Source organism: Perissodus microlepis, chromosome 20 (genome assembly GCF_051167445.1).
Source record: "Perissodus microlepis isolate ML-2025 ecotype Zambia chromosome 20, ASM5116744v1, whole genome shotgun sequence".
NCBI lineage: Eukaryota > Metazoa > Chordata > Actinopteri > Cichliformes > Cichlidae > Perissodus > Perissodus microlepis.
This window is the reverse complement of record NC_140480.1, coordinates 10,921,690-10,947,602: the sequence shown is the minus strand read 5'-3', so window position 1 is coordinate 10,947,602 and position 25,913 is coordinate 10,921,690. Positions and strand designations below refer to the sequence as shown.

General features: G+C 39.5%; 1 protein-coding gene across 1 annotated transcript in view; it reads right to left on the bottom strand.

The window, feature by feature from the left end:
• vstm2la (V-set and transmembrane domain containing 2 like a) overlaps nt 1-25,913 on the bottom strand; it is a 47,913-nt gene that overhangs the window by 8,756 nt on the left and 13,244 nt on the right. The gene's annotated exons all lie outside the window — the stretch shown is intronic.

Below are 25,913 nucleotides of genomic sequence, written 5' to 3'. Positions count from 1 at the left end.
TGTAGCTGAGATTACACGAAAGGGTGAGTCTGACGATGGGTGTGGTCCAACCCGTAATAGTGATCCAGTGGGCCACTTTACAGCAGTATCATCATATGATCGAATATGGTGTTTAAGTGGAAGAAAGTATCTGCTGAGTGTGACTTACGTGGTACCTATGAAGGATGAGGTAGGTTTAGAGGCAAGTCAGAAATAGATGTTGTTCCTGAAAATTTAAGGTCAAAGACTTGTTTTGCAAGCTGATTTTAAGAAGAATTTATTTATTTTTTAGGAATTCCCAAGCCAGTGAGAGGAATATCTCAGTAAAGACTGAAGACAGTGTGGTTCCTAAAATTTCTAAAAATCATCCTTGATAACTTTAGGATTAGGCTTCAAACTTCTCGTTAGGGCTGGATCTGGTGTCCCAGAATCTCCTGCAGAACCAGGCTCAGGGAGAGGCTCAGGACCCCCAACCGGTTGCAGCAAATGGCTACGCCTCACTGAACCGAAGGTTTCTTCCTGTTAAAACTGAGTTTTTACTTCCCACCATCGCCAAGCTCATAATCTGATTATTGGGGTTTTCAATCCAACAATAAAGGGTGCAAATAAAACACAAATGACCTGAACTGAATATGTAAGGGTTTCCAACACATTATAAGAATAAACAGGAGAAAATGTATGCCCACCCATCCATTTCCCTACCAGCTTACCCTATATAGGATCAGAGAGGAGTTAGACCCTATCCCAGCTGTCATAGAGCAAGAGGTAGGGTACACCCTGGACAGATCAACAGTCTATCACAAGGCTGACAAAAGGAGAAAGATAACCATTCATATCTAGGGGCAATTTTGAATCCCCAATTAACCTATCCCCACTAAGTGTATATCTCTGGACGTGCCAGGGTCCTCAGAGAGAACCCATGCAGGCACAGAGAGAACATGCAAATGTCAGGATCCTGGGTCTTGACCCAGCCTTTTGAGTTTCTTGTGTCTCTTGTATTATGTTTGATGTTTAAGGTTCTCTTTGTATCTTAGTTTATTCCATAGTGTCCAGTGTTCTTAGGTTTCCTGTATTCTCTGTTTAGTTTCTTGTGTATTTAATCGGTTTCCCTCTGTGTAGCTGACCCCTGTGTCTCCCTCTGTGTGTCTAAGTGGATATAGTGATGTGAGTATTGTGCTTTGTTCCCACTCCTTGTGTTCTGTGTTTCCTCATACCGTCATGTGCTCCTCCATGTTCTCTATCTCCCTCCAGGCTGTCTCTGTGTACTTCCTGTTTTACTTTGAAGGTCTGTGTCCCAAGTAAGTGTATTCTGCTTTGCTTCCTTGTCTCGTCATGTCTCTTGTTCTCTCAGCTGTGCTCTCCTCCTGTGTTTCATTCCCCTCGTTATTCCCCAATGTTTTTAAGCCCTGTGTTTCTCTGTGTCAGTGTCATGTCCTCCTGGATGCTGTGTGTTTCCTTGTCTGCCTGTTGGTGAAGTTTAGTTTATATTTTCCAGTTTGGTTTAGGCCTGTATTATTTCTGTGTGTCAGCAATAAAGCTGCATTTTGAGTTATTCCCGTGTGTTGAGTTCTGTATTTTGGGTCCTCTTCCTGCCTGCACACAGCCGAATCATGACAGCAAACTCCAATCAGAAAGACCCAACTGGCCAGCGGATTTGCTGTGAAGCAGTGTGCTAGCTACTGTTCACAGTGAAAATCATGCAGGAGTTATTGAACTAGGCTAGCATGATCCACAGATGGATGACTGAATATAAAGGATTAATTCACAGTTAAACTTCCTTAGACTGATGGAAAAGTTTCTTTGGTGTTTGGTCTAAAAATCAAAGTGTGTTGTATGTGTATGCCTGTCAGTCTGTCAATAGACTTTAATCTTTGAATTATTTAAGAAAGGTAATTTAGAAATAACAAAAGTCACTACTGCTAGTTTTCCCATGAATGGGAAAACCGCCAAATGCAAGAGAATTTTCTCCAAAAATAAAGTGTTAAAGTGCATGTATCTACAATCACGCCATGGCCCTAATTTTAAATGTGCAAGAGCTGTGCCAGGAAAAAGTCTTTGCTATCCAAGAGTAACCATAGAGAAAAAATTAATTCTGCCAATAAACAGAAGCAAAGACAGCCCATTGTTTTAAATAATGTGCCATGCATCATATGAAAGAGTCGTTGAAGACAATATGAGGCCGTCTGTCCAAAAGTTCAAGCTAAACTGGAATTGAATTGACCACCATGAAAATGATACTAAGCATAGTAAATTTGCCAAGGAATGGCTCAAAAAAGAGGGTTATGGAAATGGCCAATTCAAAGCCCGGCTGAAAGCTGGGGAGTCATTAAAAATATATTTCACACCGTTTAAACATTAAAACAAGGGAAAACATTCACACATTGACACAAGAAAACAAGAATCTTACATCATTTTTATTCTTCATCCCTTTCCTTTCACATACCCCCACCAAAAAAATCAAAACAAAACTCAACAGGCAGCGATCAATTGCACCAGAGATGTCTACTACTATGAAAGAAACGCAACACTGAATTCGCTGCTTGCGTCTACATCACTGCCGTATTTTCAGCATTGTCTACAAAACTTTTCGTTTATCATGCAGGAATTAGGAGTTTTCCTTCAAACTGTAAACTTCAGTAAACTTTAAAAAATCTCCACCTTTGAAATTGCCCCTACCAAGATTTGTCCAGCTTATTCACTCAGTAAGACCAAGTGAAATCAGTGCCAACTAAGTGCCGATTTTCATCTCGGTTCATAGATTAATCTCGCCCGTTCAACCAGTGAGGCTGCGCTATGGATCCGTCTTGTATTATGAGAGCAGTACAAGCCTCGAGTCATATATCCCTCTTGTACATTGATCAAATCTGCTTGTATTTTTCATTTGTGAAACCCGAAACACACCAGGTATCGATTTGACATTACACAGCCGGAGTCAGCAACAATGCCCGTGGCCCTTCTCTTGTAGATAATATTCAAAGCTGGGACATAAAGAACGGTGGAAGATAGAGCCTTTGAATTTGCTTTTAGCAATGATAATCTATCTTTTCCCACTTAGCTGTGAAGCCCACAATGCAAAATCCTTGGGCATTTTTTGGGGGGGAGGGGGCTTTAATGCTTCCCAAATTATAAAACCACATGAAAATGTGATAGTCATCAGCAGTTTATTGTAATGTAAGAGAGATAATTCTCACCCAGTAATTTACAAAACCCACACAGCAGATGCTAATTTGATAGCACGATGTGCTGTTTCTCAGTCTGCCTCATCCAGTAAAATGTCTCTTTTCTTAATTGCAATATTTCCCGCACCTGTTTAAGACTTTAAAAGCAGCTTTTAAAATGTAACAAATCTGAGGAAAATCTCACATATTGTCGTGCAGAATTAAATTATCTTCTGCTACTCTGCAAATCTGAACAATTCTCCTGTAATGATGATTCAAACTTGTGGCTCTCTAATGCTGTATCTCTTATTAATAGCCATTTATAATCACTGCATTGTTGAAGCCATAAAAGGCAGTGATGAGTTAGGTCTGCTCACCCCTAAGCATTATTATTATCCGCGAGATAAACGACGGAAGGCTCTCGGGCGACTGCTGCAAGTCGGTGCTTAAAAGCTACAGTACGGCTGCCAAGTTACACTCCGTGTCAGCCCTGTTACCACAGGAGGACGGAGAGATGGACAGACAAATTAACAGGGGCTGAGAAGAAAAGGCTGCGTGTGTTTGCGCAGTCATCGAGAAAATAAATCATCAACAGAGATCAAATTAACGAGTGATGTTTGTGAGAGTGTGGCTCTGTGTGTTTGTATATGGGAAGAATTAATATGAGATGCGCTGTGTGTGAGACAGAGGGAGAGGGACAGGAGAGGAGGAGGAGGAAGGTGGAGGACAGCGTGTGAGGCAGCAGATAGCTTGGAGTGGAGAAAGCTGCAGAGGCGCCTGCTATTGTTTATTTCTTTGAGAAGTGGAATGTGGTAATTACAGTGGTGATAAGAGGGGAACAGGAAATGTTCCTTTGTAGCGTACTTACTCCGGCCAACCTAACGTCTATCTTACACTCCTTATAAGCTTGTTTACACGGATGAGATCCACCTAGGTGACACTTTTCAGAATAGCGAAATGTTCGAGAGAAAGGAAGGAAATTGTTTTCTGTTTTGTTGAAAGAACCATAAATATAAAATTTCTTAAGTCAATAAACTACCTTTCACACTTGTTGCTACCCTTCTGTTATAGATCACACTCATCTCCACCCTGCCTGCACGTACTTCTTCACCTCTCTTGTGCTCTGTCCATTGCTTTCCACAAGAAGGATGTAAATTCAAGGAGAAGAGATACAGCAGGTTCTAAGATGAGTTATTGCAAAACAAATTACATTTTCTGATTATTTACTTCCTCTCTGGACAGGATTCTTTTAGTAAATTTGGTTTATGGCTTGTCTTATGTATAGCATTCAGAAGAGATATAATCATACCCTGCAGGCGCAATGTCAATAAAGTCATTATAAGAGTTCACAGTATCTCCTTATGTTTTTACTGTGGAAATGAAGAAGGAAGAAAATCAGTCAAGAGCAAAGACACTGGGACTGCGTTGGAAGATGATGGTTTTTGCTTTGGAAATGCTGATTTTCTCAGTGATTGGTGCCAGCTAGCTGTTTTCAGCTCCAATATGTTCACCAATACTACCTGCCCAGCACCAAACAGGAGGCAGATAATGTTAGATAAAATGTCCAATGTGGCAGTTCTCTGGAAGAAAATGGCGTTGTTGGTGCCAGATGTCACGGCCAGACTGCTCTGAACGCACAGCACGTTGGAGCAGATGGGCTACAGCAGCAGAAGACCAAACCAAGTGCCACTCCTGTCAGCTAAGAACAGAAAACTAAGACTACCATTCCCACCAGTTCACCAAAACGAATCAACAAAAGTCTGAAAGAATGTTGGAGGGCCCGATTAGTCTTGATTTCTGCTGCGACATTGACATGTTAGGGTCTAACATGATCTTGACGTAACCAACAACATGGATCTATTATGCCTTTGCATCAGTGGTGCAATGGTGTGGAAGATACTTTCTTGGCATACTTTGGGTCTCTCAGTACCAACTGATGCCTCCATCAGAATAATGTGCCCTGTGTCACACAACTCAAGTCATCCTAAAAAATGTTTGAAGATGACAATGAGTTTAATGTACACAGATTTCAATCCAGCAGAGCACCTTTGGGATGATTTGCTTCATAGATGTACAGCTGACAAATTTGCAGCAGCTGTATCAATATGGATTAAAATCTCTAAGGAATGTTAAATTTATGCCATGAAGAATTAAAGAACTTTTGTGGGCAAATAAGTCCGATCCAGTCAGTTGTATAATTTGCTACTTGACTTTTGATACTAATGCATTCACATCTTTTCTAGCAAACCTACAGAAATAGAAAACGAGATAAGCCGACAGCGCATAAATTTGGGAGGCTTTAACAACCACCCAGCAGCAGGTATAGGCTCCACAACTGCACAGACTCAGATCCTGACCTACAGTGCACAGTTTAAAAAGTGACTCCTGAATCTAGCAGTGGATATTAGCTCTAGAAAATGGTTATTTTTTATCATTTGTTACTGTTTGTATACATAAATTCCTAACCTTTCTAAAAGCTCTGTGTCTAAGGCTTGCCAATGGGGAACCGTGTAGCTGCACATATTCTTTGCTCCAATTATAGTTGGAGATTTGGAGGGTAAACAGACCAAAGCAGGCATAAATCTAATAACCACAGCAAAAAAATTCACAACTTACAGCACAGTAACGCACTTTAAAGAGATACAAGTGAAGTGAAGAACTAAAATGTAATCATTCTTAAATGTATTTATTTATGATCTTTGTCTCAAAACAGAGGCCAAACCACAACTCTGACAAGCTCTGAGGACTACACCTGGAGTGACTGTGAATTCAAGAGCAGTCATATTTAAATCCAAGCAGAGTACACGGGTAAAACTTTTTGCCGTTCACTTCTCCTCTTCTCCACGCCTCAAAAAGAAAAAAGAAAAAAAAATCACTTTCCAAGGGCTCATATGTTATTTCACAGCTGCCTAACAAGGATATTGAGAGACCCGTCATGCATTTGCTTCTGTGCATTTCGCCCGCAGCCTTGTGTAACCCTCTCTCACTCCTCATAGCTTCCACAACGCATTGGTGCAACAGTCGAGTTTTTTTTTAATACATAAGGGCTTTGGCAACACTGAGCCTCTCTGTGCCTTTTCTGCTCACGATCTGAATCCATCATGATCGGGCAGCTGGCGGCATCAGCCTCTGAATGTCAATGCTGCTCAGTGTGCGAGATGGCTGGTGGTGCATCGTGCCGCGTACAGTGCTCTCAAGAGCTTTTCAGCATCTTGAAATGGCTTCATAACAGTTAAGCAAGTGGTTACAATGTAATGTGGCTCACAGCCTATTAAAATGGTAATTAAACTGATGTATGCGCATCTTCCGTTACACACAGAAAAAGAAGGGTTACATTGCCGTGTTGCCCAGCTACATTTCTGCAAATATAGAATTACATTTTCATTACAACAGTAACTTAGTTAATAATCCCCAATGGATGCATACACATCCAAATGTGAATCTATTTGTAGTTGCTAGTTTTAGTGGTGCTTTAATCTGCTGGTTAAATGGATGAAATTAAACATCACAGTGCTATTCATTTTTGCGCAGTGGATGCTTTATGCTTAGCTGTAGACTGAAAGATACCCCTACAGCCAGATGACAGTGACTTGGCCTTCTGGTGGTTAAATATAGTTATTTTTATTGCTCTGTGGGGCTGTATGCCTGGTGTTGCTATCATGTTGAGAAGTGAACTTAAATAAATCAGATGTCTCTGCGATGGTATTGAATGATGGGGAGAATTTCAAGAACTGAAGAGCATAAAAGTTTTGAAAAATATGTTATAGAGGAGACCTTTTCTTCTCCTCTTCTCAAGAGGATCACGGGTTCAGCGAGAGCTGGTTGGAGTTAATCTTTTTCAAGGACTCTTGAAAAGACAGACAATGTCAGATCTGCTGCCATAAACTTAAAATGTGTCTTTTCCTAAGACCTGCTGCTATAACACTATGTTATGCATTCATTTTGATTTCTGTTATTGGAAGCACACAAACAGCTTTACCTTCACGTGTCCACATGCTTATCTGACTTTAGCAAATAGTACAGTAAAACATGTTTCTTATTTTGCATATGTTTTTCTTTTGATGTGAAGGATAAGGTTGTAATGCCTGTTACAAGGTGCCTCCAGTAAGTCAAAATTTCCATTAAACAAAAATGATTAAAAATGATTAAATAGCTGTTCCATGGGTTCCAATCTATGTGTTTCCTATTTTGTTTGGAAGTTTACGCTTTACCTGTACACATCTTACACATTACTGTAGCAAGGTAAAAAAAATTAAATGACCAGAGGCTAGACAAGGTGGAAGAAATGATAAATATACAGTTATATACATTCTGCTTTTGGCTCTAACTTGGTTTCCAACAGCCCATATTAGCAGAAAGTATTTGACTTTGTTGTTGATGTTGTCTTTCTGTCATTTGTTTACACTGAGAACTGTGTCAACATAAACCAAAACAATGAGCTAAAAGAGGTTAAAATGAAACGATCTGCAATACACACCATTCCTGGAATTTTGTGTTGTATGCTCTTATGTCCAAAATCTATTGTGTCTGTATTCTATGTACAGCAACACTGCACAACCGCAGTGGCACACAATGCACACATGTGTATTGTCTATGTGTGTGTGGACCTTCACCACCCTTGGCTTTGCCAGCTCCTCCATTTGAGATCAGTTTCCTGCTGTTTTGGCCTAAATCCCAGCTGCCGGCCCGCCTCCCCACAGCGCAGGTCAAACACTGTTTTCCCTCTTAATCAAATGAAAAAGGTTAAAAGGAGAACATGGCTTCCTGAGCCAGAGGGTTCAGCCAGAACACCAAGGACAAGTCATCTTTTTCCTGTAATTCAACACAACAAAAGGTGGCACCTCGGCACAAGAAATTATTACCACATCATCACTGAGCGATTATTTCTTCACAAAAACACAATGAGAGCAGAGAGTTCAGAATAACAACTAAGCCCTTGTATTACAAAGCAGTGTGAGATGAATACGCTTAAAGCATCTCTTGTTTCACCGCATGTCTGAAAGCAACAGCAGGCGAGTGAAAAGGCTCACTTCGATGGAGTACGAGAAACATGAATAACAATATACTGAAATGCCCTGTATTGTCATTGGTAACGGGATCAGCTAGCTATGGCATTTACTATCTAGAACGGCTTGATTTAATCCAGTCATTCTGATGTCACCTCAATCTTCGTTTCACATAACATGTACCAGATACACCAGATTTAGAAGCAACCTTTCTTTCTGCAGAATTTATAGAAAAATCAACTCTCCAGCTTCCTTGTTTTATCTCCATTAATAATAACGACAATAAAACAGCCACAGGAATCAGGTTCCTCATCCCGAAGATGGCTTATTTTGCTCTGGACTGCATCGCTTGTCTTGCTCAGCGCCTCTGTTTGGAACAATCAGAAATTCAGGACTTGAGCTGGAGCTATTTCTGTCTTCTCTGCTATCCATAAAAACATGCAGCCTGTAAGGTGCTGTATGATTTCTCTTCTCTTCTTTGGGAACCCTGAGAGGCACAACCAGCTTCAAGTCAGTTATAAATGATTGTCTCATGGACCCAGTGAAGATGGAGACTAATGAGGTAAAAATATCTATTATAATTGATCGTGGTTGCATACACATCCCATAAAGATAAAGTTGCCCTATTTACCTCTTTATCTGTATCTTTATCTGTATGTCTACTTGTTGTATTTTTATCTCCACTATATTTTCTGCCGCTGTGACAACTTAAATCCCCACTGGGTTTATTTATATCCATTCTTGCAAAACAATCTATCCACTGCTTACACTGTAAGCGGAGTATTTTCCAGCATGAAACTGTTATTTTACAGTTTACCAACTGTAATCTACAGGAAAATCCTACAAACAACAATCTGTGGGACGTCATCTAATACATTTCTTACAGTATTCCAGTAAAGTGTATAATAGAGAAGTGTTACTTAACAGTTAGGTCCCTAAGTACTTAAGCACAATTTTTGTAATTCTGCTTGCATATACCATCACAGTGGATTTGACATGAATCAATATGTGTTTGAATGGCAGACTTTCAGCTTTAATTTAAATCATGAACTTATTAAGTATTACAATCATTTTATTCATGCAGCTTTATGGGCAGATGAGGCCTGTTCCCTTGTTATTCCATAACAAATTAAGCACATTTAGGAAATAGAAAATACTTCAAATGCACATTTTGACTGCAAATGAAAGAGGCCAGCAGCAATAGGTTGAAAAGTTAAACCAATCAGAGAAACAACAAACATTTTTAGGAGTGGTCAGTTCAGCAGTTCTGCCAGTGGAATCAGATCACTTGTGTTTATTGATAATGTGCTCATAGAAGTAGCAGGATGAATTCTGAAGTGCACAGATCTATACTCTGATTCAACCACCCCTGCAAAACTGGGATTCACAGAACAATGCAAAAATGGCGTTAATCTGTTTTAATCCAATGCAACACTTCATTTGTTTGTTATTTTAAAAAAAAATACAAAAATCATTAAGACTTTTTTCAAGTAATGAGTAATGTAAGGGATTACTATTGCAGAAAAGATTACTGTTACTAACCACGCTGTGTTACTGCGTTACTAAACCGCGATTTTCTTTGTGAGAGCGTCTCATGACAATGACGTAAGCGCGAGCGACGTTCGTGGTAACAAACGTGTGCAGATCAACAATGGATAATATGTAGAGTGCGGGAAAGAGTACTACCATGCAGCGTTTAAAACGTGGAGGTACTGACCTTACTTTGAGTTTGATTCCGTAAAAAATGACAAAAACATTAGAGTCCGCTGTACACTGAGTGGGAAGAAAATGTATTTTTACAGCAAAAAAACAATCTAAACTTCTGAGCAAGTACCTAGCACACTGCCACGGGAATGTGAAATTCACAGAGAAACTCTCGTATCCCCCTACTGACATGACCGCTGCAGCACCGGGCAAACCACTGACTGCTCCACTTCTGCTAAACAGGTGAAAATAGATTTAAGAGCGACAGGACTTCGCGCTGCTGAGTCTTTGATTTAATTTGTTTTCTGCTGTGTTTTACTTGCATCTATTTGAAAGAGTGAGAGTAAACAAAGAAAAAAAATACTTTATTTTATATGCTGGAATATGCTGAAAATAGGTTTAAACGCTAAGCAAATTTCTTCAAGTCAAAGACTGTTGCATATAATTTAATATTTGCTTAATGCGATGTGCATGAAGTTAAAACATTAAAACTAATAAAACAAGTTTTAAAAAGCTATTTAGCCTATTTAGGTTGTGTATCATGTTTTTAAAAAGTAACTAAGTAACTAATTATTTTTGAAAATAAGTAATCAGCAAAGTAATGGGATTACTTTTTGGGAAAAGTAATCAGTAATTAGTTACTAATGACTTTTTTCAAGTAACTTGACCAACACTGGTGTGTATACAGTAGGAATATGCACAAATGAATGTGAGGTTGACAACAGGGATGTAGATAGATAGTCTGAGAGAAGGGGACATGCAAGAAAAAGAGTCAGAGAGAGCAAACAAGAAGTTTACTTCTAAAACCCTTTAAAATGCACAAAGGAGGAGGGAAACATTTGTTTTGATGGGCCAGATGATGCTCAAAATTGTACATGTAACTTTAAAACTTTGTCTACGGCAATGTCATCATCACATTACTATAAATCAGGGGTAGGGAACTCCAGGCCTCGAGAGCCGGTGTTCTGCAGGTTTTAGAACTAATCAAATGATTAGTTCATTACCAGGCCTCTGGAGAACTTCAAGACATGTTGAAAAGGTCATTTAGCCATTTGAATCAGCTGTGTTGGATCAAGGACACATCTAAAACCTGTAGGACACCGGCTCTCAAGACCTGGAGTTGGACACCCCTGCTATAAATGGTTCAATCAAGAGTATGTTAGACTGACTCACCCCAACTTACACTAGGGTACTGCAAAGTCAGAAGTGTTGAAAATTTGATGAAAAGTGAAACTCTGAGAAGCTAGAAATGAAAAGAGCCCAAATTATCTTTGTTTTTTATTCCTTTCTACATCTTTTGACCCCTCAAAATGATCCCATTCACCCTTTTAAAATTAAATCTACCAAGTAAAACAAGCACATGGCAAACATACAGATTAAGCTTAAATTCATGTACACTCCAGTGAACTGAAATTCCCAGTGGATTAAAACCAACAGTAAGAAAGCCTCACTCATTTGACCCCTCTGCAACACTGTGTCTCTCTGCTTCTCTCTCTTTTTACTTCCATCACAGCTTGCCAGGCAGCTCCTCAGAAATAATTAGCGAGTAACGAGTCTCTCACATGGCCTCATAACAAGCTTCACGCTCTAATAATGAGCTTCTAAACAGTTCGGTGGTAAACAGCTGCCATCAGTTACACAGAGAACCTGCCGGAAGCTTTAAGCCTGAGCATAGCCGAAGACAAACCAGCCAGCCTGAGCAAGCAGAATCCACGAGATTGTTTTGTCTCTTTGGAAGATGTTTGAGGTCTTTTTTCCCTCTCTCTGTGTCTCTTTTTTTTGAAGATTCACTAATGAGAAACCACAAATGAATTCACTGCAGAAAGGCACATTTTAAATTTGCTGTGCCTATTGCCTATTCATAAGTCTACAATGCTTCACAACTTTCATCAGCAGTCCAAACAACAGAATGAAATAAAGTGTTTCCTCAGCATAATGAATGTGGAATAGTTTGGGGCTAGGGGAATTGAGAGGTGAAGTTTTATTAAAAACAGACTATTTTTGAAAAGAAGCAAACTTTTCCAGCGTTTTGAATACTCATGGAAAGGCACTCAGTCCTACCCATCGTGCTATTTGTCAAGTCTGCAACCTGCAATACTAATCAGCTATCATCAATTAGCACATATCACTTCCTGTTCACACTGAAAAAAAAGAGAATACAGCTGTAAAAACATAAAATGTAAGTGTTCACACCAAGTAGCATCACTATTTCAGCTTATGTGAGTCATTTCAAAGGACACATCACAGTCAGGTGTGTAATGATTTTTACAAGCCTCGATGAAAATGCCTCGTGGCTTGTGTGTGGTCAGTTGCAGCAGGAGCTGAACTAACTAGCCATAAAACAGTGATGGATGATAAGAAGGTTTAAGCAGCGATGAGTAAATGCCACTGTGTTTATGAGCCGTCGCTTGGTGTTTACAACGGGCTCCATACAGAGTCTAATGCTACAGAAACTTGAGGTATAGAAATGTATTTATATTTTGGGTATACTGGGGTATGTGCATACTATACATGTTGCAAGCTTTTGCTTTGTTAGTGTGATCTGCAATCATTTAGAACAATGACGTTTAAAATGCAGTTTGAATAAAGTATAATTCCGAACAGCTTCTCGTGGTGTTAAACCTTTTTCTAACGGGATGGATTTGGCATCCCAGTCTTGAATTTCACACCAGTCATCTCGCAACAAGTGCAGGATGTCATCTAAGATTCAACTTTAAATAATTCATTTGGTAATAAATTACCATAGATTACCATGTTAAACATTTAAAGCTGTGTGTGCAACACAAGTGTTTAACGTATCTTGTTTGCATTAGAGATCCCCCCCAAAAATGTTTTAAAAATACACATTTTCAAGCTACAACACTATCCAGCCATTCACTGCACAGCTTTATTTATTCACCAAACACAACAGATGGACGCGCAAGATTAGCTACAACACAGGAACCACCACTGGGTCAGATGCACCCTGATATGATTCATGCTGTACCGGGAATATTTGCACCAGATTTCATAGCATTCATGAAAATCCACAAAGATATCACAGACATGAAAACTTTGAATGTATCATATTCAGTTGCAATTTATGCCCTGGGGGGCGTGAATGACTCTACACTATTCATACGATGCTATTCTGCAGCTGCACTGAAATATTTGGATCAACAAATCAAAAATCAATACAAATAAACTAAAGCGAGCAGTATGGCGTGGTGATTAGCACTGTTGCCTCACAGGAAGAAGGACTTGGGTTCAAATCAAAGACCTTTTGTTGTGGAGTTTACATGTTCTCTCTGTGTTCGAGTGGGTACCGTTTCCTCGCCCAGTCCAAAAGCATGCATGCTTTTGCTGAAAGCCTCAGTTCCCCTGTTTCCATTACAGTGTATAAAAACACAGCAATTAAAAGTGCCTCCCCAATCAATCAGTCATTGAATCTGATGTATGTGTTTCTCAGCCTGAAAGACAGAACAATAAATAAAGTCATCTCCAAGGTGAATCTGTAACAGTTCCCAATAGAAAACTGTGTGCACGAGGTGTGGAGATAAAGCCACGATTTCAACAATCCAACAAAACACTCAGTGCTCAGACTAACAAGCAGCCAAGAAACACCCTTTTTTTCTCTCCCATAACGTAAAGGATAACTGTGTCTTTTATTTTGTTATGCATAGTGCTTTCTGCAGCATTGCACGTATGGAAAGACTAAGTTTCAAAGAAGAAGGCAGAAAAACAACTGATGAAGTCAGAGGGAGGAGAAAAGGCGAAATGAAAGAAACAGGCCTGCAGAAATCACAACAGGGCGCATCCTTCTTTCTCTGCTTCTACAAAAGCTGCTTCTACCAGTCTATTCTCCTGGGCCAGGCAGTGGCAGCGAAGAGGAGACATAGCGGGAGAGAAACAGGAGAGATATCAGCTCTCTATATCTAATCTCCCTACCCTCTCTAATGCACCCTCGAGTATCCTCTCCAGCACCAATATGGGCAAAAAGATAGAAGTCGACAACAGCACAAGCTAAAATGCGGCACCCAAGTTTTACAGCAAAACGTACGCTATCCGTGTTGGGCCTGACTCGGAGCAGATATGGGGGGTGGGGGGGCTGTGTGTGGAGGAAGGATTCTTGAAAAGACCCCAAAAAGGCTTATCAATCATTTCAATCCTAAGGGCTTCTAATTCTGTAACAAAAATAGTCCACATCAACAAGACATTTACACAAATAAACACTTCATACCGTATTCCTTCAAAACGACAGCGGAATTCTGCCAGCAGGATGAAATTAAGACATTTTTGCTTACAGTTTAGTTTGCAAATCTTTCAGAAATCTCTGAAGGAACGTGTCACTAGTAAACAGATAATGCTTGTTTTTGCTTGCAGCAGCGTTTTTCTTTTAAACCATGTTGATTTGCATTGCAAGTCCCACTGAAGAATTATTTCACAAAGCTAAAAGTGAGATTTTGCCCATCTCCCACAGGTTGATTCCTACATTTGAAAATAAATCGTTTTGAAAAAAATGACTTTGAAAAACCACAATTACAGCAGTACCAACAGTGCACAGTGGTATCAGCCTTTATTGGCCTCTACTGCCTCTGTGAAAACAAGCAAACACCTACAGTGACAAGTGTGTAGGAGGGACAGTGGCAGATGAGACATTTTCTAAATTATAGCATGCAACCAAACCTGGAAGAAATGCAGAACTGCTACTACATTTGGTTCTCTGTCACTTGATGAAATATTCGATTGATATGATTGGACTCATTTCTCCAAAGGTTAAGCTAATGATGATAATAAAACTTAATATTCCAACAAAAAAACAAAGTTAATAGGAAGAAGAGCTATGAAAGAAGCATTACAAATGCATTTTCTTGGCATTTAGAGTAAATAAGTGTTTTATTAGCCATGGTAGTGGCTCTGTGAGGATGTACATCTACACAGAATATTAATAAAAATCAGGAAAAAAAACATTTTACATAAATTTTATGCACTGATTTGCAATTCATTGACTGAAATACGTATTTGATCCAAAAGCAAAACATGACTTACTACTTCATGGAGACACTCTTGTTAGCAAGCACAGCAGTAAGACACCAGGTTTGCTCACATCTCAGGAGGCATTTTGGCCCACTCATTTTTATAGAAACCCTCTTAATTGTTTAGGTTTCTTGGCTAGAGCTTTACAGCCCGAAGCTTCAGCTTTCTTCACAGATTTTCTATAGGACTGAAATCTGGAGACTGACTAGGCCACTTCATGACCTTTAGCCACTTCTTTATTGCCCTGCAGTATGTTCTGGGCCACTGTCAAGCTGTGAAACCCATCCCATGGCGCTGTGAAGTAGCAGAAAACAGCCCCAAACCATAACACTTCCACCTCCATGCTTGACTGTGGGGATGGTACACTTGCAGTTGGTGGGTCGAGTTGATGCCAAAAGAGCCAGATTTTGGCTTTATTTGACCACAGCACCCAAGTCTTCCCATTTAGTTTCTTGGAGATGAGTGCAACATGTTCCCTGACAAACTTAAGATGGGCCTGTACATGTGCCTTATTGAGCAGAGGAACTTCGTGGGTGCTGCAAGATTTTAACCCAATACGGTGTAGTGCGCCACTAATGGTGTTCTTGGTGACCATGGCCCTAAATGCCTTCAGATCATTAACAAACTTGCATGGAGCTCCAGACTGTGGGTGATTGATGGTTATTTAATATTTCTTCAGTTTCCAAATAAGCCATCACCTTTTCACCAAGCATCTTGCTGACTGTCTTATACCCTATTCCAGCCTTAAGCATGTCTACAGTCTTGTTGCAGTTGTCCTTTGACAGCTCTTTGGTGTTACCTATGGTGAAATGGACGAAAATGATTCAGTAATTGATTGACTAATTGTAATCTGTGTGCTCCTTGGACACCGGATGGACATCATTAGTTCATCATCATTAATTCTGGCTGGGTCTAGGAGATCAAATATGTACTTCACTCAATTACATGTAAATCAATATATAACTTTTATGTAATGTGTTTTTCTAGATTTTTTGTTGATATTCTGTTAATTTAAATTAAACCACCAGTGTTCATTTCTTTGTAAGTTAGCAAATGTATAAATTTAGCAAATAATTATTTCCCCACTGTATATTAAAATGATCCCAAGGACAATATGTACATTATTAGCTGCTACTTTTATCATGTTTACCATTTTAAATTAGCAATGTAGCACAGCAACATTTGTTCACTGGACACAAAATACGACAGAGGCTTAATGGCATTACTGAGCAGTTCTGTAATGTGTTGTAGCTGCTGGAAAGAAACGTGTTCGTAGCCTGACTACAGTCCAGTTCAGAACTTAAGACGATTAAATCACTCACACCTTACTTCTCCTTTCCCACAGCCAATATGCAGTGGCAATAAAACCAGTGTACACCAGAATAACTTCCTTCCACGTGTCATCAAAGTCAACTGTACTTCACTGGGAGACCAATTTAGTCAAAGTGGGACTCTCCTTCACATATAAGCAAAGCCTAAGGCAAGGAGAGCATTTCAACATAATGTAACATAAAGAAGTCCCTGTGATAATATCTCTATAATACCTTTGTGTTTTGCCACAGGTGGAACTGTATGAAATGTTTAGCTGCAGTTAAAATAGCATTTCATAAATAGACTTACAGTTTGAATCTATATTCAGTAAACTGCATTTGTTGAGTATGAAGTGGATGGTGTTTCACAGATGGACCTCTATGTCTTCCTCACACATGAAGAAGCTTTCTTTAATTGGACTGAAAGCGCACTATTGGTTATATGGAGCTGCTGCAAAGAGCCAAAAGTGCCTCCCATTATCTCCACTCTGCTAAAAGCCAGAGCTGAGAAAGCCTTTGAGTCCACTGCTCGAGGCATACAGGCACCAACAGGGAGAAGGGGGGGGGAGGTTGGAGGTGGGGTGTTGGTAGACAGGACAGCTGGAACTGAGCCTCAGTGTCTGGCAGGGAGTGGTGAAATTCCCTTCCACTCAATTCACACCTCCTTCTTCCCCTCCTTCCCTGCTTCCTTGTGCTTTTCCTCCTCACTCACCCTCTCCTCTCTGCAGGTTACTGTTGTGCGAGTAAGGCTCTCATGGGGCAAGCTGACAGCACGGATAAATAAGTGAACAGGCTTATTGGATGTGCACACACACACCTTTCCAAACTGAGAGGTTCCAACACTCATTAAGTGAAAGCAGATAATCCTGCGGACATATAACATAAAATGAGCTTTTTGAGAGGACGCAAATAGTCAAAGGAGGTTCGATTTAACAAACACACACAGTTTCTCTCTCTCTCTCTCTCAGACACACACAAACACACATCAGCAGATGTATAGCCAGTCACAGGAGGTTTACCAACAACCAGGGCTCCCTTCCTTTTCCTCTTTGCCTCTATTAAGGCTGACATTGATGAATGACAGAGATTACAGGACAGACTGCAGCGTAGCTTCATCAGAGAATAAATGTAATCAAACACAGAGAGTATCGGGGGAACTTTACACCCTGCAAGATGGAGGCGGGAGAGGTAACAAAACAGACAATTGTGAATGTGCTCGAGGAAGAAGGGGTTTACTTTGTTACATTTTTAAAAAACAATGTTCATTCAAAGATGCATGTTCATCACCCTAGCTGGACTGGAAGTTTAAAGAGTGGCACAAAGTTGCCTACCTACAACTTCTAGGAGTATCTCGGAGATGGAGGGTAACGTGATTTAGGAATTCACGACTAAAATAAGGTCAAGTCTATCCCGAAATGAGAAACTGAAGCTTTCATGAGCCTGCGCTGCTTGACAACTGCTTATCTTCAACAGAGAGTTTTCAGTCACAACCAGCAGTTTTGATAACAATTAATCAAATGTGATTGCTCTTACACTGCCTTGAATAATGTGCTGATTAGCTACTCCCACACTCAGTGTGAAGTCGATGAAAATCAAGCGACCGAAGGACAGACAGACGGATAGATAGACAGATAGATGCCGTTTTGGTTCAGGGTGCCTCTCACTCTCTACAAGTCACCAACCCCGGATCCAGTAAAAACAGCCCCAGATCATCGCACTTGCTCCTCCATGTTTGACAGTTAATGCCACACACTGTGGAACCATCCTTCTGCCTACACGACGACTTACAAGGATCCTGCGTGATGAACGAAAGATTTCAAATTTTGATTCGTCAGTCCGTAATAACTTCTTCCAATTTTCAGTAGTCCAATGGCGGTGTTTCATGGCCCAGGCAAGACTCTTTGTCTTATTCTGATGTCTGCAGCTCGAAGTCTTCTCTTCACAGGTCAAACTGAGACTTGCTTACTATGACCACTATTAAGCTGTGCTTGAAGCTGTTGTCCTGTGAGCCGCCTATCACGCAAGCTGTTTACTCTCAGAAACCTTTCCTCTGATTCAGTTGTGGCTTTGCCAGACCTCTTCCCTTGCCTGAGTGAATTTTGATGGTGAAGGAAACTGTACTCACTGACACCTTGACTTTCTTTGCAATTTCTCTGTAGGAAAGACCTACATTTTTAATTGTTATGATGGTCTGTCTCTCTTCCATTGTAATTACCTTTTTTCTTGCCATTTCTGTAGCATCACACTACTTTCTGCAGTACAATACTGTTCAACTGATGCTTTTGAGGGTATGTTACCACAGTGTGTTCCAACACTGCTTTTATGCAGACAGAGGGGATTGCAAGTAATCCTGAAAAGTTGGAACACCTGTAGGAATTAGTAGCACCGGGTTTACAGGCTAAATTGTTAACCCATTTTGTGTTCCCTCAAAAAGGCCTTTTTATATAATTCTAAAATATACATATACATACATATTTTTTTTAACCTCTGGCAGTTCACCATTTACCTTTGTACCATTCATTCAAGCTATTCATTCAAGCTATTCATTCATTGGACTCGAGCGACCTGAATTTAAATAAATAACTGGAAATTGGGGCATTCTAAAGCTTTTGACCGGTAGTGTGTGTATATATATATATATATATATATATGATTTTTTCCACCCCTCATGGTGTCAAACTGCATTATTAACAATATTCAAGCTCATAATTACAACATCACTTCTGTCTCTGCACACGATAGCAGAGGAACCACGCAGTGATACTTTTGTTTGTCTATAAACAAAAGAGGCTTTAACAACTGAGGTAAAACATAATGTGCGGATTAGCATGTTGACTATTCCAATAAACAGAGATTAGAATGAATGATTTCCAAACTCCAAAATTGACATCAAGGGAAGACAACAAATGGGGTGGGATTTGTCTGGATCAACACAATGACATGAAACTGCTGTTTTTGGAGTTCATTTAAATGGATGTCTCAGCTAAAAAAAAATCTGCAATGTCAGAAAGTTCACTAAGATTACTGACTTACGCTGTGTAAAAATACTTGTTGAATCTGACAAAAGAAACTACAGCAGCGGATAAGGTTTTATTGTTTCGATAGAATGGAACAATATAAAAAAAAGGCTGCAGTCTGAAGCTGTCAACTTTAAGATAAAAGGCTGGAGGGAGATACTGCAGTTCAGACTTATCTTGCTCAAACAAATTCTGATAGTGCTGAGATTAATTTACTTGCACTGCAGCTTTTACCCTTTTTTGGTATTTTAATGTCATAGGAACTTATTTTTCACTTAAAATAAAACCTCCCAACAATCTTATGTACACATAAAACTGAATCATCCCTCTAACAGATTTTTCTTTTCCTCTGTATCGCCACTAAACTATATTTAGACCCTCTTGAATGATGCGATAACACTGACCATTTTTGTTCTGTGGAAGAAACACCATAGACATAATGAGACCACAAGTCTGCAAAGAGTCTGTGGTTCTTTAACTTAAGCTCATTATGGTTGTCCAAACAGAAGCTAAGACTAATTTGGACTCATACTGAGTTATACAGTCCTGCATCATGTGCTCATTATACGCTGGCTGCAAATCAGCATTTTGCTAAATGCCATCCTCATCCTTCTGTCCCGTCTTTGCTCTCTTTCTCCACACTATAGCATCCAGTAAACAAGAAATGCCATATGTGTTCTAAAGAGATGCAGAAGAAAATATTTTTTTATTTTTATTTGAAGAAAATGTTTTATATGGGGGTTTTTTTTCATGTGAGTTTGGTTGTTAATATGTTAAAAACCCAATATCAGCCAGTTAAGATGTTTAAATCAAATGTGTTTAACAAAAGTATTGCATTAACTGCTTGGGAATTACACCCATTTTTATATAGACATTTTCAGAGGCTCAAAAGTTAACACTCAGTTGATTAACAAGTAGTTTCATGTCCGGGTGAGACCTGTTCCCTCATTATTCCAGGAAAAATTAAGCTTAAAAAATTGAACATTTAATAGCTTTTAACTAACCCAAAAGATAAGTCGACACAAGTGAAGGTTTATTTTGGTTTTTCAGCCTGTGTGTGTCTGTGTTTTGCACCTATACAGTTCATGGATCCAGTCTCACAAGCATGAGATGATAATTTACCACCCCACATCTAAATATGGTTATTTTTGTATCCAAAAACACCCCCCAAAACAAAAAAACCAACAAATAAATAAATTCTATGGGATAAATTCAACAACATTCAAAAATGTGGATGCATGAAACCAGCGGCTGACATCACGGTGACTATGCTCATATTTTATAAAGAGTCCAGGCTAAAACCTAACAGCAAGTGACATGGCATCAACACTGTTGTTTCTCAGTGTTTTCTGGTGACCCTAAAAACCATTTCACACCACTTCCATAATGTAATATCTATCATTCAGTCATAGATTTCTAAGTTTATGGGCTTATTGAATGCCCAAACATTTCACATTGTAAAAACTTAAAAGGAAACGTTATGAGGCACTTTACAAATCTAGAAAAATGGCACTGCAACAATTATTTGACTGCTACCAAAACTGCCAGGTAAACAGGAGAAAACCCTATTTACTGTTCTACTTTGCAGAAAAATTGTGAGCTTATTCAAATGGATGGATCAGCTGTAGTTTTATTTACCATAGTGCTTTTGCCTGTCTGTACTCTGGTTTATTACACTTGGAAAATATCATATTTACACATCATTTGGGATTACGCTGTATGTGTATTTGTTCTTCAGCAAGACATTTTAGCAAAAGGTAAGGAAGCTGCTAGCTCCCAATGTTAGGCAGTCTCACAAAAAAATCAAGGTGATATACTGAAGAGGTTGGACAGAGGACAGACAGCGGCTGTGTGAATGCAATATGAGGATTGTTAGAGCCTGGCAGGCCTTCAATTTATTGCAGTGTCCTGATAGCAAAGCTGAACATAAATAATACTCCACTTCACTCCTATGTGAAACAGCTGAACTGTTGGGTCTCTGATTAACTATAAATACCAAGCAATACATTTTGTTTAACAATATTTTGTTAAAACCACATTTTTGAGACAAACAAGTTGCACGAACCAGAAATTTTCTAATAACTTTGCAGTCTCTCTGGTGGTAAAAGACCCTGAGGTCAAGAAGAAATGGCTAGATATAGCTGGGGTTGCCTCAAGACACAGTTTGGGCTCTGGAACCAATGTGAAGTTGCCCCTAGTGAGAGAAAACAGGGGTGGTATACTTGTGTCCCTTGGGGGTGTCTGTATGATGGGGTTTTCCCTGTGGATGAGAGGTTTGCTTTCCTGCAGCTTTACGTCGGGGAATGTGTCCTGACTGTTCTTATGTGCAAAACGACAGGTCAGTGTACCCAAGAGTTCCTTGGTGCTTGAGGGTGGCCCTGTTAGGGACCACGTTGTCCTGCTCTGGGACATCTATACACATGCGGGCAATGACAGTGTGACCTGGAGGGGTGTGACTGGGAGGAATTCGCTGCCTGATCTGAACCTGTGCAGTATTTTGTTGCTCCTGGCTTCGGGAAGACCCAGGACATGAAGAGATCTTGTCTGTCAGATGACTTGGGGAATACCTTGCTGTCCCCCTGGATGAGCTGGAGGAGGTGGCTGTGGAGAAGAAGGTCTGAGCATATGGACGGAAGGATGTGCAGTCTCACTTCAATGTTGCTCATTACATTAAAAAAAAAACATAAAAGAGTGCCTCAGAATTCAAGACAGCAGCTCAAGAAGCTGAGGGTAGGAAATAGGTACTTGGCCTACTTTTCGAAAGTTCCCTAGAATTTTAAAGAAAATCACATTTGATTAATCAGAGGTGAAAAAACACACCGCCCGTGATAGGCGAGTGCCTGCCCTGCCTGCATCAGGACCGGATCTTTTCATCTTCTCTGCAGCTGCCACATCAGTGACACCTCCGCGACATCAACGTGCAGAAAGGGAGAAAAGGAAGAGAGAAAAAGTGGGTGTGAGATGAGTGTGAGGCACAGCCAAAAAAGATTGAAAGAAAGACAAAAAAACAAAACAAAAGAGAGAGCATGACTTTGACACAGCAGATTAAAAAAGAATAACAGGCGTGAAAAGTGTCACATCTAATAGGGACACAACACATCAGGCCTCCTCCGAGACGCCGAGCTGTCACACAGGAACAACTCTCTCTAAAAACAGAACGAGCGGTGGCGTTGCGGTGCTAATCAGAGGCGACGTTGGGAATACAACTCCTCAGTTGTAATCTATTTGCAGCAGCGACGCTGAGCTTCATTTGGAGCACATTTCATTTGCAGTGTTTGTCTTACTGAAACTACAATTTGGTTGAGCTAATGAGTTTGATGTATCGCACATCTCAGGACAAAAGCAAGACATCACAGCTTATCAGGGGCTCACTGTTACAGGCACAATAACGTTTAATCCAAAAAGTTGTGAATTAGTTATTTGATCAGCTCTTTATCCATGTTTGAAATACGGGAAGATGTTATAGTAATTTGATATGGGTAATATAGACCTCATCTGCATTTGGCCGTAGAACTTCCAATAAAAAATATGTTTCGGTTCTGTCCATTTAGGATCTTTGGAACTCAAGAATTAGTCATAATAGGCAGAAATGATATCTCCACTGACTGTTAATTCTCTTATTAAAATCATATCACATCTTTCATAATGAACAAAAGCTATTCTCACATACACTTCCTGGTTCAGTCTTTCTCTTCATTCTACATCAGCAAATTGATTTATACTAGGAAGCAGTTTCACTCTAACTTATAAAAGCAATGGATCCAGTTTCAACTTGAACAAAAGACTCAACTCAGTGTCCACTTTAGTCACTTGTTTTGATTCTTTGAGTTCTATTTCCCCATCCTGATAAGAAAACTGTTAAATATTCAATATTTGTGAACAAGATGTTCTAGATGCACGTCTTTTTAAGGCAACATGGCAGAAAGACTGAAAGTGGACTTGGAACTGACAATGTTAACAGAAGTCGCTGCTTGCATGCAAAAGACCCCCAGTTTGAGACTGGAAGGGGACGAATCCAGTCTCAGGTGATCACAGGCTACTGTATTCCTTGTGCCACTTGAAGCCTGAATGAATGGGAGGGTTATGTCAGAAAGGGTATATGGTGTAAAATGAAATCAAATATGTAGGTCCAAATGCATGGCAACTCCTTGGAAATATGGGAGAGGCGGAGAGTACTATTTAGGATAGGGATTTGCAAGTTACGTTGCATTTACTGGTCAATCTATGTCCCTAACCTCACCTACGGTCACAAGCTCTGGGTTGTGACTGAAAGAATGAGATCATGAATACAAGCAGTGAAAATAATTTTCCGTCAAAGAGTGTTTGGGCTCTCTCTTAGAGGGTGAGGAGCTCGGGTCATTTAAGGGAGACTACGGTAGGAGTACAGCTGCTGCGTCTGCATCAAAAGGAGCCAATTTAGGTGGCTTAGGCATCTGACTAGGATGACACTTAGACGCCTCAAGGAGAGGACTTGAGGTAATATTTTTACTTGTTAACAATTATTTTGGTTATTCTGGTGGTTTATTTTAAACCTGACATGTGTTTCTTAATCACCCTGATTTCTGACATCATCTTTGTACTGACATTTGGATTATTTGGAGGGACAATGAATGAACAAAAGCGTTGTTTGTGTTAAGTATCTACCGTTATGCAACCTCACCATTTATGTAAGAAAGCAGGTGTCAACCATGGTAAATTGACTGGATAACTGAGGCTTTTTACCATTTGCATTAGTGTTTTGTTTGTTTGTTTGTTTTTTAGTGGAGCTACTGTAAAACAAACAAAAATGCAGAACATTTTCTATGGACTAACAAAATTTCGGTCTTTTATCACAGGACAAAGTCTCAGTAATGAGGTGCCAGTGCTTTTTCTTTAATTTTATTTCTTCACAGGTTTCCTCAATTTACTACAGGAGCATTTCTATATAATAATATAATCAGTTTCCCCATGATATCTCACAGTGTTTAATATCAGATAATAGATACATTAACAGGTCATTAGACAGTAGTTTTATTGGTACAGTCCTCTTAACAGCCAGTTGGATGTATGTGGCCTACAAGGTTTGAAATGATTACAGTGCATTTCTTTATTACTAATTACAAAACCGCTAAAACATGCTATGCTAAAGCTATTTTAACACATGGCTAAACTGTTTTTTTTTTTCTACTTTTATATGAAGGCAAAACATTAGTCTACGTAGGCAATAACATTGAATAGACACGTCCCTGAAAATGCCAAATAAACCATCAATAAAAACGACAACAATTACAACTGATAACAGCACAGCATCTCTGCCACTGTAGAGGCTGTGATAATGGCCAAAAGTATGAAGACCCACATTATAAAATACAAAAACTATTGTTTACACCTCAAAGTTGTATTTTCACAAAGCACAAAATACAAGAATTGGGTACATTGTAACTTCCATTGTAATTTTGTAAACTCTGCGTAGTCTCCCCTCTCATATTTAAAGAACAACCCTGTTTCTGAGTGTTTAGTTTGTGAGTCAAAAGTCTAAACGATCCAACAATCCAAACGATTGCCACAAACGGAGAAATCAGCGTTTAGCATTTTTCACACCTCCATGAACACATTTAGGCTATTTTATGAGTCACATAAGCTGAACTATCAGTGCAACACAGAAAAAAGTTCCATTGTTTATAGAAACTGTGCTAATTAAAGCTTGTTAAATCAATGATATATTACACGTTGCACTTGTGATTTACTAAATGTTCTGGCACAAACAGATTGTCTACACATTGGGAAATAAAGGATACATGTATATAATATAAATTAATTTATATATTTATATATTATTGCATTTATTTTATATTATAAACTTTGATATTACATTTAGATATTATAAACCAAAGCGTTGTAAAATAATATACAACATTTCTGTCTGCTAGAGGCCAAATCAGGTTTTCTGGCCACTGTGACGTTGGTGCCATTTACTTTAAAGCATGCACACCCACACCATTTTTAAATCCCGAAGACATTTACCCGGAAATGTACTGGAACAAAGAATAAAATGGCCACAGAACTGCACTGAAAGAATTCTAACAGAGGAAACAGGGACATTTCCAAATGTACTGCTAAGAACCATCATCTCTGGCCAAAGCATCCCTCCAGTCAAAAGGTGATATGATATGCAACATATTCTCATCACTAATCCCTTGTCTGCAGTTTGAGCTTCAGCAGCGAGCAGTTTCATGCCTAAAGCATCCCTCTAGTAGCAATTCAGCTGGATATGCAGCATGCTCTCATCATGCTAGCGTGTCATGTTTAGGGCAATGTAGCTCCAGTATTGAGCAGCATCCTCTCTAGCCAAACTGTTCATTTCTGAGCTGCACAGCCAGATGCTGACAGAAATCCACCCAGGGGACGGTTAAGCACAGCTCTGAGCGGCCTCATCCACAGCCTTTGTGTTGTGGCAGAATATTCTCAGCATGTCTCGGCTGGAAAACACTCAAAATTCTTTCACTATTGAGGTGCTTTGCCCCTCGTTCTAGTAGATGCCTGTTGACTTTATTTTCATATAGTGTTGGCTTTCTTGCTGAGACTCTTAGGAGAATAGGAGTTTGCTTAATTTAGCAAAAATATTAGGAGCAGGAGAAAACAGCTTGGCTATTAAATAAACAAACAAAGATTTAAACAAGCTCCTCATAAGCTAATAATTTTTTTTCTTGATTTTTGCTAGTTGGAGAGAGCCCATTTCTCTTG